Source organism: Micrasema longulum, unplaced genomic scaffold (genome assembly GCF_059751315.1).
Source record: "Micrasema longulum isolate JH-2025_06_02 unplaced genomic scaffold, ASM5975131v1 h1tg002322l, whole genome shotgun sequence".
NCBI lineage: Eukaryota > Metazoa > Arthropoda > Insecta > Trichoptera > Brachycentridae > Micrasema > Micrasema longulum.
This window is the reverse complement of record NW_028279473.1, coordinates 125095-139418: the sequence shown is the minus strand read 5'-3', so window position 1 is coordinate 139418 and position 14324 is coordinate 125095. Positions and strand designations below refer to the sequence as shown.

The following is a 14324-nucleotide window of genomic DNA, read 5'->3' as shown; positions in this document are numbered from 1 at the left end:
TGCCCTTTAATAATAAGGAATATTTTTGTGTTTTTTTAAATATTTTTTATTTCCTCTTTTAATTACAACAAAAAAAAAACACATTATCTTTTACAGGATGTCTTATTTCATCTTTCTTATGTTACACAAAAATATTATAACTGTGCATTATTTATTATAGGAGCAAAAATTCATTAACATTTTCTTGTATATCCACGAACAGGCCATGCCTTTGTGGGACTTTTTTGTTTACTATTTTTACTATTAATATGTATTTCATTGTTATGTAATTATGCTTTATTTTTTTAATAATCTGTTTTATCATTTATGTTTACTGTAAAAAACATAAAATATATATATATATTTTTTTTAAAAAGTATGAGAAGTTTGAATTGATTTAACCCAGTATTTTCACACTTTTAAGAAACCCTTCACAAATCATGAAATTTCACAAAAATGGGCCGGGCACAGGGTAAATTCTATGTGTATTCGGCAGGTACTTAAAGTGTTTTTTTTTAATTTTTTGATTAATAAGTTTGCCGACCACTGGGTTGAGCGGTTAAGCAATCGCTTCGAGTAGATAAAATGTGGAGTCTGACCTTAAATTAAGCGCGTTGCATTTTTACGCAACAGTAATTAAATTACCCACCGACTAACTGACTGATGTTAAGCTATTTCTTTTTGTTATTTTTTACATCATTGTATAAATTGCAAGGGGATATTCAAAAAATGTATTAAATTCGTACGAGGAATTTCCGGGCTTTGTGGTATCGACCTTTAGTTTTTCGAGGTTATGTTTTTAATTTCACCAACTTCAACTACTACAAGGTGAATAGTAAATTCGCAGATGTTTTGTACTATGATTTACCAATGTAAAATTGGCAATTATCTCAGAGTAATAATACGACAACCGATAGAGAAGCCCTATCACTATGTTTCATAGAACGCAAGCGATGTTGGTTAGCAACAAATTGGCGGCCATTTTGTTTTGTTTGACAACAAACACAAAACGGTTCTATCGGATGCTTTTATCGCTGTGCTTGGCTTTGTTTGTTAATAACTAGGATATTTAAGTTATAATAAATAAAAATCGACGACGGTGAATTGCAGTATGTTTGGTTGCAGCAGTAGGAGCGTCAAAGCTGTTAAAGGAGTTAGTTTTCACAGGTAATTGATTTTGAATATTTTCCCAAGATTTACATTGATTTTTGGCATTTATTGTCCCGGCACGTGTATTATGTTGCTTAAAAACTTTCTAAGGAAAGTATAATATAAGTATCAACATATTTACTTCGGATGCTATTTTTTCTCAATTTAGGGAATACATTTGTGAATTAAAATATGTTTACTGTTGATAATGACAATTGATTACAGGCAATATGCCGGGGCCGCACTAGGCATCCATGTGAAGTTTGAGCCTTTATCGAGTAGAGGTCGATAAAAATTTTAATCGAAAATAGCAACGTTAACCTTGAAATCGCATCTAAAATGACGTGTCTAAATTTCAGGCTGGTACAACTCGCCGTTTCGGAGATGTGACGGACAAACAAACAAACTCAACACAGGATTTTGGTTCCATGGAGGTGGGATTTATGTCTTAATAGATGTAACATAAGTATATTGTGAATAAAATGAATAAATAAATAAACATCCACATGTATTTTAAGTTTTATAAAATAAATATAGGCGAATTATAGTAAAATAAATAGCCCTGCAATAATAAATACACAGGTACTTTTTTAAAAGTATTTACAATGCAAATTAATATCCATTTGGCAATTTTCGACCTGCGTACGACCCCTTGTTTGGCCGCGAACTGTAGCTAACTTAATACCCAATAGTCATAGAATGGTTTTCCTACGTTTGGGCTCCTCTATAGCTTTGCGCATTATTACTCGGAGGTAATTATGATATGACCGGGTTTCGCGGTTACCGACATCGTCAGACTGGTGATGATTATATGCGTATTTTTATTATTATAATTAAAATAAAGTTCCACTTTACGTAATATTAAAATTCGTTGATGCTGGAAACACTCGAATAGATTCGAATTATTAGAGCTGAAAATAAGAGTATCTATAATATTAATACTCTAGAATTGAATTATTGCGTCTCATCTTTTTGCGCACAGGAATTTCAGCCTTATTATGGTGGTATTCAAGGCTAAATCAGAGTCATTTTCGTATGTAAAATTTGACAAATTTCTATTCCAGTAGTTTCATAAGCTGAAACCGTAAGCCTCATAAGCTTTAACTGTAATAACAGATATTGAAATAAATATTCAAATCAAATAATGCGAGACTTCAATGAGGAAGTTCAGTGTCTTTATTTCTTTTTTTATTTGTTAATAACTAAGCCAATTTTTTAAATTTATATATCGTATTTTCGGCGCAATGAATTTTTAAAGTTTTGTATTTTTTTAATTACTTCGCATGTGACGTCTCAAGTTCTCTTCCCCTTTTTCTTGATGAGTTCTGCTGATTTGTCAGTTGACTTATCGTAAACCGGAAATCCATCACAACTCTATTATCATTGGTTGATTCGGAAGAACCAGTGACGTCATGCAAAGTAATTCATTTTTGTGATTTTTTCATATATTTTCAAGGAGCTTCGCAGTACAATTTAATGCTCTAATTTTTACCGCGCGTAAGAATAAATTTTTGTATCCAATTTCCCGTAGGGCTGAACTTCCTCATTGCATCCATACTAATTTACATACTTACCTGTTTTAAAGTCTCTTATTAGTTTTTTTAGTTTCTTATTATTAGAGGAAGGGTAGCATATTTGGAATACTGAAGGTAATTTGGAATAGACAAGTTTCGGACATTAGATACTAGTATTTACACGTATGTTTATTTTTTTAATTATAAATGGTATATTCTTTAATTTATACTTGTTCTTCAATTTTTTATTATTATTGGTATATTTTTCAATTTTTCATTTATGCTTCAATTTTTATTATTATCGGTATGTTTTCCAATTTATATTTATGATTAATTTCTTATTTAATAATGCTATATTTTATAATTTGTATTTATGCTTCAGTTTTTATTATTATTGTATGTTTTTTAATTTATAATAATTATATTATTATTCTTTGAATTTATTAAGCATCATTTAATGGAATAAAAAAAATGAAAAAAAGAAGGTCCTTCCTAAACACAGGAATTTTCTAGCTAGTTAGGACCTGAAACAAAGAAACTATGTACATTTTAAAACTGTGAAATACATAAATATTTTTTTTTTTTTAAGTTATTTTTATGTGTCGGTTATTGGTTGCGCAAAATTAAGTTGCAAATTTTCAATGTTGCCATTACCTATAATATGCAGGAAACAATTTGAATACAATACTGCAGATTACATAATAAATACATTAGTATAAAAACGGTATTTTAAAAATAATTGATTAACAAGCCTCGAATAAAATATTGTTGATTAATCAATCAATTTTCGTTTGGTGACGCGTTACGTACATTCACGAATATTAAAAATTTGTTTTGAATACCGTGTCACCATTAAATAATAATTATATCATTGATACATCATGTTAGTAAATATTAGTGACTTGCTGACTTTTCAATGTCTATCGGTTTTGCTACGTACCCGCATTTATTTAAAGACATTAATTAGGGGAACCTAGGACGCGTAACAAGCGTAATAAACAAATTTACTTTTGCATTTATAATATTAGTTCAAATAAGTAAATCTACAAAGTTGTAAAACATTTTTTGATCAAAAATATCAAAAAATAATTTATAATTAACATGCGCCTTGATTCTCAGATTAGACTCATTCTATCTGGCTGCGATACGCTCCCACTTGCTTTTACGATGCTCACGCTTATACACACTTGAACACTTACTCCTACACAAATACACACAAACACACCGTTTTGTAATACCATTTTAAAAAAAAAAAAAATATTTGCATTCTTATGATTTATCCAAATATTTTTTTAGGGGCAATCCCAACGAGTTGTAAATAACTCACTATTAGAAAATGGAATAAAGTTGGGGTAGAGTGGGATTCGAACCACGGACCTTTGAGCCGTGAGTCCGAGACACTAGCCACGGGACCACAACCCGAATATGTATGATATGATATTTAGAAACTTCGCTGGTCTGTCTTTAAACCTTATATTCCTCCCAATAAAATGAACACTATTAGAAAATGGAATAAAGTTGGGGTAGAGTGGGATTCGAACCACGGACCTTTGAGCCGTGAGTCCGAGACACTAGCCACGGGACCACAACCCGAATATGTATGATATGATATTTAGAAACTTCGCTGGTCTGTCTTTAAACCTTATATTCCTCCCAATAAAATAAAGGAAATAAATTGTGTTAAAAAAAATGCAGGTGTGTTAAAAGTGTTTCTCATTACTAATGTTTCTATAATATAAATTAATATTTGGAAGATGTAAAAATGTATTAAATACTAGCGGACCCGTCAGACGTTGCCCTGCCAAAACGTTGCGCGTTGGCTTGACTGCTATTAGTTTGAAAAAAGATTTTTAATTGATAAGTAGGTACCTAGGTACTTATTTGTGATTAAATTCCAAAACTAAAAATTGTTAATATTGAATTTGAGTAGGAACTTGTTTATGGTTGAATTCTAAAAACTAAAATAAATATTTTTTCAAATATGGCATTCTTTTTCCAAACGTCAAACTCTGGTCTTCTCACCAATAGAGGGGTGTACTTATCTAGGAATAGGATTTTTTTAAATATATTGAATTTAATATTATTTTAGTGTTACCAAAAATCCAGTAAAAAGAAATAAATGGGTAGAAATTTTAACGAATTTAAGGAAAGAATCTGATTGATATCCATAAAAAACAAATGCTGTTTATAAACATTCAAAAACTTACTTTTTTATAGACAAAACAACATTTTTTAAATTTTTTTTTTGTAAATGCATCAATATCTACGAACACGCACAGCGCAAAGATCTATATTTCTCTGAAAACCGCAGGTAAATCGGTTAAGCCGCTTAGGAGGAGTTCGGTGACATCACACGTATAGAGGAATTATTTATATATAAAGATAATTAATGTAAGCAATAGACACCATAGTCTTGTGTAATGTTTGTGTTTTTCTAAACTTTTTAATTTATTTATTTTTTAAATTATTATTGATTACATATTTTCTATTAAGTTTTAGTTGGACTGTAAGAAATTGCAAATGGCAATGAGTTCGCCATTTAACTTGGTTATATCTTTGTTATTATTTTAGTACGTATGACATTGTATATTACAGTTAATAAAGATTTATTATTATTTTTTTTTTTATTGTCGATTGTATGTTTCTGTAAAATAAATAAACATAGTCAAATGATAATTTGTAATTAACTAGCGGACCCGAGAGACGTTGTCCTGCTGAAACGTTGGCTTGCCTGCTATTATCTTGGAAAAAGATTTTTCATTTTTTAGAATTCCAAAACTAAAAATTATTAATATTTAAATATTGAATTTAAGTACATAGGTACTTTTTTATGTTTGAATTCCAAAACATAAAATAATTCTTTTTTTTTTAAATGTCTATGTTTGTAAAGATTCTCTTTGCAAATGTAAAACTCGGCTTACTTTATCCATGAATGTGATTTTTAAAACTGTATTTAATGTCAGTTAATATTACTTTACTATTACCATAAATCCAATAAAAATTAATAAATGCGAAGAAATTATAAGGAATGCAAAGAAAGAATCTGATTGGGATCCATAAAGAGCGAATGTTGTTTATAAACATTTTAAAACAAACTTATTTTAAACACAAAAAAACAACATCCTTCCTTTTTTTGTTTATGCATTCTCGTCTCGAATGCAACCCTGGTAGGTTGACGAAAAAAAATTGATGCTTCTAACTTTTTTTTTAAAGATTTGATTGAAAATTTTAATACCTACGAACACGCGCAGCGCAAAGATAAACATTTCGCTGAAAACCACACGTAAATCGGTTAAGCCGCTAAGGAGAAGTTCAGTGACATCACACGTACAGAGGAATGATATATATAAAGATAAAAATCTGCATAGAAAAATTTGAACTCTTGAACTTGTCAAAAAATGCATGGGAACCGGAATAATGAATAAAATTTTTAAAAATATCCTAGATCAATGTCAATATAAGGAATGATGCTAATGGACCTTTTAAGTAGTAATTTCTTAGGCAAACTAACCGGTTATCGAACTTCCAGCTTTAGAGGTCAAGTTCAAACAATATTTAGTATAAAACAAATATAACACAACTTTGTTTTTAATTATTTATTTTTCCTTTTTCTACCGACCGGTTTCAAAGCTACACAAGCTTCTTATCCTATCTTATTTTTAATAGTGATTACTATTATCGAATAAATATGCATCGAAACATATGGAGCAAATAAGTCGAGTCTTTTTATCATGTTGCTCTTGTTTACAAGCCACCACCAGCTTTACCAGCTTTAGCTGGTAATCGTAAAGTAAGATGGATACGATCTTTAAAACTAGACAGTAGCTCAATCACAAATAACTATCGACGTGCTAATAAGCGACGTGATAACAATTTCTCACCGTGGTTGTTTATCGTATTCGCGATCACAATGGAACATCCGTGAACACCTAATATTAAATGTTAAAATATTTACGTTTCGCGACGTATAATCCTGCTGCGCAATCACATATTTGAATTTCACCGGTGTAAATATGAAGAATATTCCAAAACTGCTATTTTTATTTAGTTATTTATTTATTATTTATCATGCTATTTATTGCATTTAGCCGGCGGTTGGCAAGCCAAATGACAAGAAACGCAGTCGCTATAGTAATTTAATAATAAGGAATATTTTAATGTTTTTTTAAAAATATTTTTTATTTCCTTTTTTAATTGTTAAAAAAAAGTTCCATATAATCTTTTACAGAATATTTTACATTTTCTTTCTTATGTTACACAAAAATTATAGCTGTCCATTATTTATTATAGGAGCAAAAATTCACTATCATTTTCTTGTATACCAACGAACAGGCCATGCCTTTGTGGGATTTTTTCGCTTACTATTTTTACTATTAATAGGTATTTCATTGCTTTGTTATTATGCTTTATATTTTGAATACTCTGTTTTATTTTTATATTTATGGTAAAAAAAAAGAGAGTGGCACTTTAATTTTCACTTTTTTGTATAAGATACTCCTTTTCCTTTTCCTCCAACGAAAATGTGCATATTCTTACGTTTTTATTTGAAAAAGATCCATTCCAGGTTACCGACAAAGATACTAAATATTTTTATGAAGTTATAAACATGTTCGTACAAAATTAGATTTTACTTTATAGACGACGTGGAAGTGTTTTTTTAAATATGTTTTATTTGTTAATAGCTCAGAGTAATAATGCGTGAACCTATAGAGAAGCTCTATCACTATGTTTCATAGAACGCACGCGATGTTGCTTTGTTGGTTAGCAACCAATTGGTGGCCATTTTGTTTTATTTGACAACATAAATATAGTGGTTCGATCGGATGCTTTTGTAGCTGTGCTTGGCTTTGTTTGTAAATAACTTGGATATTTACGTTATAATAAATAAAAATCGACTATGGTGAATTGCAGTATGTTTGGTTGCAGCAGAAGGAGCATCAAATGTGTTAAAGGAGACAGTTTTCACAGGTAATTGATTTCGAATATTTTCGAATATTTCGATTTCAAGGTTAACGTTGAAAATAGCAACGTTAACCTTGAAATCGCATCTAAAATGACGTGTCTAAATTTCAGGCTGGTACAACTCGCCGTTTCGGAGATGTGACGGACAAACAAACAAACTCAACACAGGACTTTGGTTCCATGGAGGTGGGATTTATGTCTCAATAGATGTAACATAAGTATATTGTGAATAAAATAAATAAATAAATAAAAAAATAAACTTACACATGTATTTTTTAGTTTGATAAAATAAATATAGGGGAATTATATAAAAATGAATAACCCTGCAATGTTTACGTTTTTATTGAAATATTTGGCCTTAAATTTTCCATTAAAAATGCCTGTTGGACATTTTTGAACAAAGTATATAATTAAGTAGGTATACCAGAAAAATATTAAGTTATAATTTCGACTAAGTTAGTATTCATTGGTTGTATGCCATATTAAAGAACAATAAACGAGCAATACAAATTAGTGGTTTTAATCTTAAACATCCAAGCGATCACAATTGACAAATTACAAAGAATTAGCGTGGTATTTTGCATGTATATAATAGTAGCCATTTTGCATATTATAGTAATTTACCTTACCACAAATTTTTGGATACGAGAAAGTGTCCGTGTTGTAATTTTGGCAACCAACAATCAAAAATAATATGGTTTTAAATTAATTAATTCACCGCAAAATATTACCGAATAAAATCTGTACGTACGCGAGAGGTTCTATAATAATTATAATTTTTTGATTGGACAGTCATTTATTTTTAAATTGGAAAATAATCTAAAGAGCGGTGGTGTATTGGTAAACACAATCACCTTCCGTTAAGGGGAACAGGGCCCCGGGAACAGGGAACAGGGAACAGGGCCCGGGGGCCTGGAAAGATAAGAGGATAGGCAGGATCTGGGAATTTCGATAAATAAGTACATTATAGTCCTTAAAATGTAACATCATTAGAATGACAGTGGTCAGAAAAAGTGACGACATAACTTTGTAGTAACGTCAAAAGAGTTATTTATATTGACACACGAAAAATCATTTGTATCTGACGTGTTAATTTATTTTTTTAATACAATGCTTGAAACATAAATCAACATTAATATAAATCAGCTTTAAAACTAAAATAAACCTAATTATTAACGACGTTCTTACGACGTTAGTAAAAAAAACAAAATCGGTTTAGTTTTGGGGTACGAAAATTGGGAATATAAGACCTGGATTTTGTCGGTTTTAAGTTAGGAGTATATATATTTATATAATCCGATGTAGAGTTGTCTTTTTCGCATAGCATCAAGGAAAGCATCTGCAAGAGAGTTCCAGAAACACTATGTTTAAATATATATTCATCAAACTGCTCTCCACCGCATTTCCTTTTAATATACAATGGTAAATACGTCATTGAAAATGTTTTATTTTGCCTGTCTTTATACGTTTGCTGCCTTAACTTATTGTAAATATTATTATATATAAATACTAGCTGACCCGACAGACGTTGTCCTGCCCGAACGTTGGTTTGCCTGCTATTAGCTTGGAAAAAGACTTTTCATTGATAAGTAGGTACCTAGATACTTGTTTGTGATTGAATTCCAAAAATAAAAATTGTCAATATTAAAAAATATTAAATTTAAGTAGGTACTTGTTTAATGTTGAATTCCAAAACATAAAATAATTATTTTTTCAAATATGGCATTCTTTTTGCAAACGTCAAGCTCCGGTCGTCTCACCAAAAAAGGGGAGTACTCATGCAGGAATACGATTTTTAAAAATGTGTTGAATTTAATATTATTTTAGTATTACCAAAAATCCAATAGAAAAAATTGAATGGGTAGAAATTATAAGGAATTTAAGGAAAGAATCTGATTGAGATCCACAAAAAACAAATGTTGTTTGTAAACATTCAAAAACAAACTTTATTTATACACAAAAAACATCTTTCCATTTTTTGCAAATGCATTCTCCTCGAATACAACCCTGGTAGATCGATGAATAAAACATTTATGCTCCTAACTTCTTTTTTACATATTCAATTGAAGATTTTAATATCTACAAACACGCACAGCGCAAAGATCTATATTTCTCTGAAAACCGCACGTAAATCGGTTAAGCCGTTTAGGAGGAGTTCGGTGGCATCACACGTACAGTGGAATTATTTATATATAAAGATAATTAATGTAAGCAATAGACACCATAGTATTGTGTAATGTTTTTACTGTTTGTGTTTTTCTAAACTTTTTAATTTATTTATTTTTAAAATTATTATTTATTACATCTTTTCTATTTAGTTTTAGTTAGACTGTAAGAAATTGCAAATGGCAATGAGTTCGCCATTTAACTGTGTTATATCTTTGTTATTATTTTAGTATGTATGACATTGTATATTACAGTTAATAAAGATTTATTATAACCGCACGTAAATCGGTTAAGCCGTTTAGGAGGAGTACGGTGACATCACACGTACAGAAAAATTGAATTATATACATAAAAATAAGCCACCATATGACCTTAATCAGATTTTTCCATGGTCAAAAGAATGAGAACCCGAAAAATGCACCGTCCTACACATTAACACTAGAAATCCGAAAACAAATAAAATATATACCGTGGATGGAAATCAGGTGCAAGCAGTAACGTCACAAAAAGATCTCAGATTTGTGATTACTTGTGATCTTAAATGGGAATCACATTCTATCCAAATTGTCAAACTAACGCACCATTCCCTCGTATACTTAATAAGGAAAACATTCGCTCACATCTCCCAAGATTTGTTCCTCAAAATGTATAAAACATATGTTCGTCCACTACTGGAGTATGCCTACCAAATCTAGAGTCCCTATTTTTAAAAAGACTTAGATTTGTTGGAGAAAGTCCAGAGAAGAGCAACTAAAATGGTAGTTTCTCTAAGAAATAAATCATACGAGGACCGCTTGAGGGAGCTCGGGTTAAGTTCACTGGAAGAGCGGAGGCAGCGGTGACTTCACTGTGCAATATAATGTACCCAAGTTGAAATCAATGTTCACCATGAATAAAAACCGCCATCTCAGAGGTCATTCATTGAAATTCAACACTGCCTCCTTCTCATCCAACCCCGGGAAGAACTTCCTGACAAACCGAGTCGTGGAGAAATGGAAATGGCTGAAACCTTTATTTAGCTCTTTAACTTCACAAACATCAACAGATGAAAGAATTGAAGGAATATAAATGTTCAAACATGGGCAGAATGGTGAATGTTACACAGTGTGTAAAGTGGCCACTTAAACCAGCCATTGACAGGTCATAAGCCCTGTAGATGCCTAGACTTATATATTGGCTTCTCTAAAATGTTCTTCATCTCTGTTGTAATATGTTAATATAAACAGCTCCCCAGAGAGTTGAATCCAGTCATTGTTTACAAAAATTTGGACATACTCAAAATATTGTTGAAAAATGTTTATAACTACCAACAAATAAAAAAATAATGAAAAAAATAAAGTTCTAAATTTTTGAAGGGCAAATTTTGGAAAAATCTCAATAAATTTAAAAAATTGACATATCTCCCAAACTATAAAAATTTAGCAAGGGAAAGTCAGATCCAATAATTAGCTAATTACCTCCTCTATGTGCGAATTTGCTATGACGGGTTCAGTTCTAGTCACCCTGTATATATAAATACATAAAAATACATATATACACTGTAGCAGTAAGAGGTACAATACTTTTTATTATTGCGTATGTTATAAATTATATATTTGTTCAACCTGTATTCTCTTGTATTATTACTGTGGTTTTTTTTTGTAAACTTTTTAAAATCATTCTTATGTTGCTGAAACTTCACGCGTCGATGCGCTTTGTAGCTGCAAGACTTATTGTGATGTTAGCTATCATATTATATAAATTACATTATGTAAATGTTATCAACTATCAAATATCTAAATTTAGTAAATGGGGTCTAGTATTTCAACCGTCCAGGCGCTTAGTAGCTGCAAGACTTGTTTTAACCTAACTTCTATTTTTATAAATTTGTTTTTTATTTCGTTTTTTAGAATATCACTTTGAAGAATAAACTCTTAGCTTCTTTGTCAAATAAAAAAAGAAATGTAAATAGGGGCTAGATTTCTTACTGTCCATGCGCTCTGTAGCTGCAAGAAGTGCTGTTATCTAGATCCTATATATCATAATTGTAATACATCATAATGAGGAACTTCAGCCCTACGGGAAATTGGATACAAAAAATGTTTTCTTGCGCGGAGTAAAAATTAGAGCTTTAAATTGTTCCTCAAAGTTTCTTGAAAATGTACGTAAAAAATAATAATAAACATTTTTATAAAAACGCACTACTTTGAATGACGTCACTGGTTCATGTGAATCAACCTATGATCTGAGAGCTATGGAAGATTTCCGGTCTGCTTGTTGCTTCTGGACCAATGGGAAGAACTGAATGAGAATAAGTGGAAATGAACCTCTGACGTTACACGCGGAGTTATTTCAGAAATACAAAACATTGAAAAATCGTAGCGCCGATAATACGATATATAAAAATAAAAAAAATAAAAAATTGACTTAGTTTAACAGTCTATTAACAAATATTTTTTTTTAAAAAAACCACTGAACTTCCTCATTGGAGACGAGGAACTAGAATCACAACTTTCCGTACGCTCTGTAGCTGCAAGACGTGCTTAGATATGTATTTATTGTACAGCGCCCTTGAGGTAATTTTCACAAAAATAGCATTATATAAATTATCCAAACATATTTATATATATATATATTGTTCATTTTTTTAATAAAACAGTTTTTTCCTTTAATAAAATAAAATCGATCTACGCACCTCTCCAGATATTTTATTCTTTGTTTCACGGGGTCTCCCTTATGTTTTATTCAATTAAGACCTACGCAAGAACTATTTTTATATTTTCAACCGACACTATTTTATTTCCAAAACATTTAGAATTGTCTATGGAATTCGCGAAGGGCGCTAGTTTTGGCGGGCTGTCACCCGATGCACCTTGTTAACAATGCGTCTAGAATGAAACTGAACGCGTTGGAGGCGCGGCAAATGGTTTAATATGGATTTCATGGATACACTGACTGAATATTATTATGCTCTATTCATACTATCCAAACCCGGCTCTTCACGTGAACGTTTATGGTCAAAAGATAATACATATAGTACATTTACCTGCCTGCTTGATTCTTTTCTCAGACTAACGTAGTCGCCATTTAACGAGAACCGCGGAAATAAATGGCCGTGAAATTCATGGTCTGGGTCAAAGTATACTCATTTTGAACATTATTTTTTGTAAATTTAAAAATCATAATTTATGGAATGTTTATTCAAGAAAATACACATGTTGTTGCATTATTATTTTACTTAATAAAATATTTAACATATTCTTCCCGATAAACCATAGAATTAAGAATAGTCCAGAAGGAGCGGTAGAATCATATTTGAATACATCGGACTGTGTCCAAAAATCCCTCCACTTTGCCCCACTTTCACCGCACGCATTCCTGAAATCACCGCGTAATGTTGCCAGATGGGAAAAAATATAATAATAACACAAATGTTAGGTTAAAAAATGAATGATTTAATTTCTCTTAAATTTTATTGTGCACGCCGAAACGTTGATTGACACAACAGGGTATATAAGTAAAGGGTCATTTAACAAGAGTAATTTATATAAAACAAATTTTATTTTACATAAAATGGATATTTTTATATCATGTTAAGATGTTTTAAAGATAATGTCGGTCAAATGTCCGCCACGGCGTTGTTTAATTCGAGGTCCAGTTTTCATTAATTCAATCATTAGATGAGCAAAGTAGCGTAAAGAAATTTAATACCCTGGCAACACTAACGAAATGTCCATTTTGATTTCTTCGAAAATCTGACAGATGGAAATGTGATCCCATCTTGTTTCTTTAAGATCCCAGTAGTATTTCTACACTTAAAAACGACACAACACGGCATAGTTGAATTAAAATCGGGAGTTGCGTCCTGAGCGACGTCTACAAAGAAACTAATGGGTCAAAACGTAAAACTACTCTTTTAATAGTAGTTCAGCCGCCTTCTGTTTGATGCGCGTATGCGGTTTCTGGACTATTCTTAATTCTAAGCCATCAACTAAATGTTTGTCATCGGGTGCTAAGACATTACTGATAATTAAAATACAAATAAAAGAGTACAGATATAATATTGTGTACATTAAAAATTATGAATATATTTTTAAGGTTGTATGCTTTAAAAATAGTATTAAAAAAAGTTAAAAAAGTTAAAAAAAATTAAAACTAAAATATAGTTAAATAATTTAAAATACCGTATTTTGCACAGCTTGTATGGAGCTGGCGGTCTAAAAGGACGCAGGCACAGCTCGCTTGAGGAAAGATTAGTTGAGTTATTTGTGAACTGACAATATAATGTTTATTCTGGCACTTATACGTAGAATTATTGTTACATGGAGTGCGCTAGGAAATGGAAAGGACGGGTCGGTAGGTATAGATTAGTTGAGAGTTGATCTGAACAAATATTTATTATGTTATAAACTAGTGCATTTTTTTAACCCAGTAACACTTTCTACAAAGCTCCTTACTAAAAAAAAATCTTTATCCTTATCAATATATAAAAACCGATTTAAATTAATAATAAATACATGAGTCTCGAAGATGATCCGAAGGCGACGAAACCGGTCACTTATTATTCCAAATTGG

General features: G+C 30.9%; 1 protein-coding gene across 1 annotated transcript in view; it reads right to left on the bottom strand.

Moving 5' to 3' along the window:
• The window catches only part of LOC148272484 (glucose dehydrogenase [FAD, quinone]-like), a 44327-nt gene extending 31719 nt beyond the window's left edge, over positions 1-12608 (bottom strand). The window contains exon 1 of the mRNA XM_088239990.1: positions 12445-12608. The gene's annotated coding sequence lies outside the window, so the exon portion shown is untranslated. The remainder of the gene's footprint in view (positions 1-12444) is intronic.
• Positions 12609-14324: the final 1716 nt, after the last annotated feature.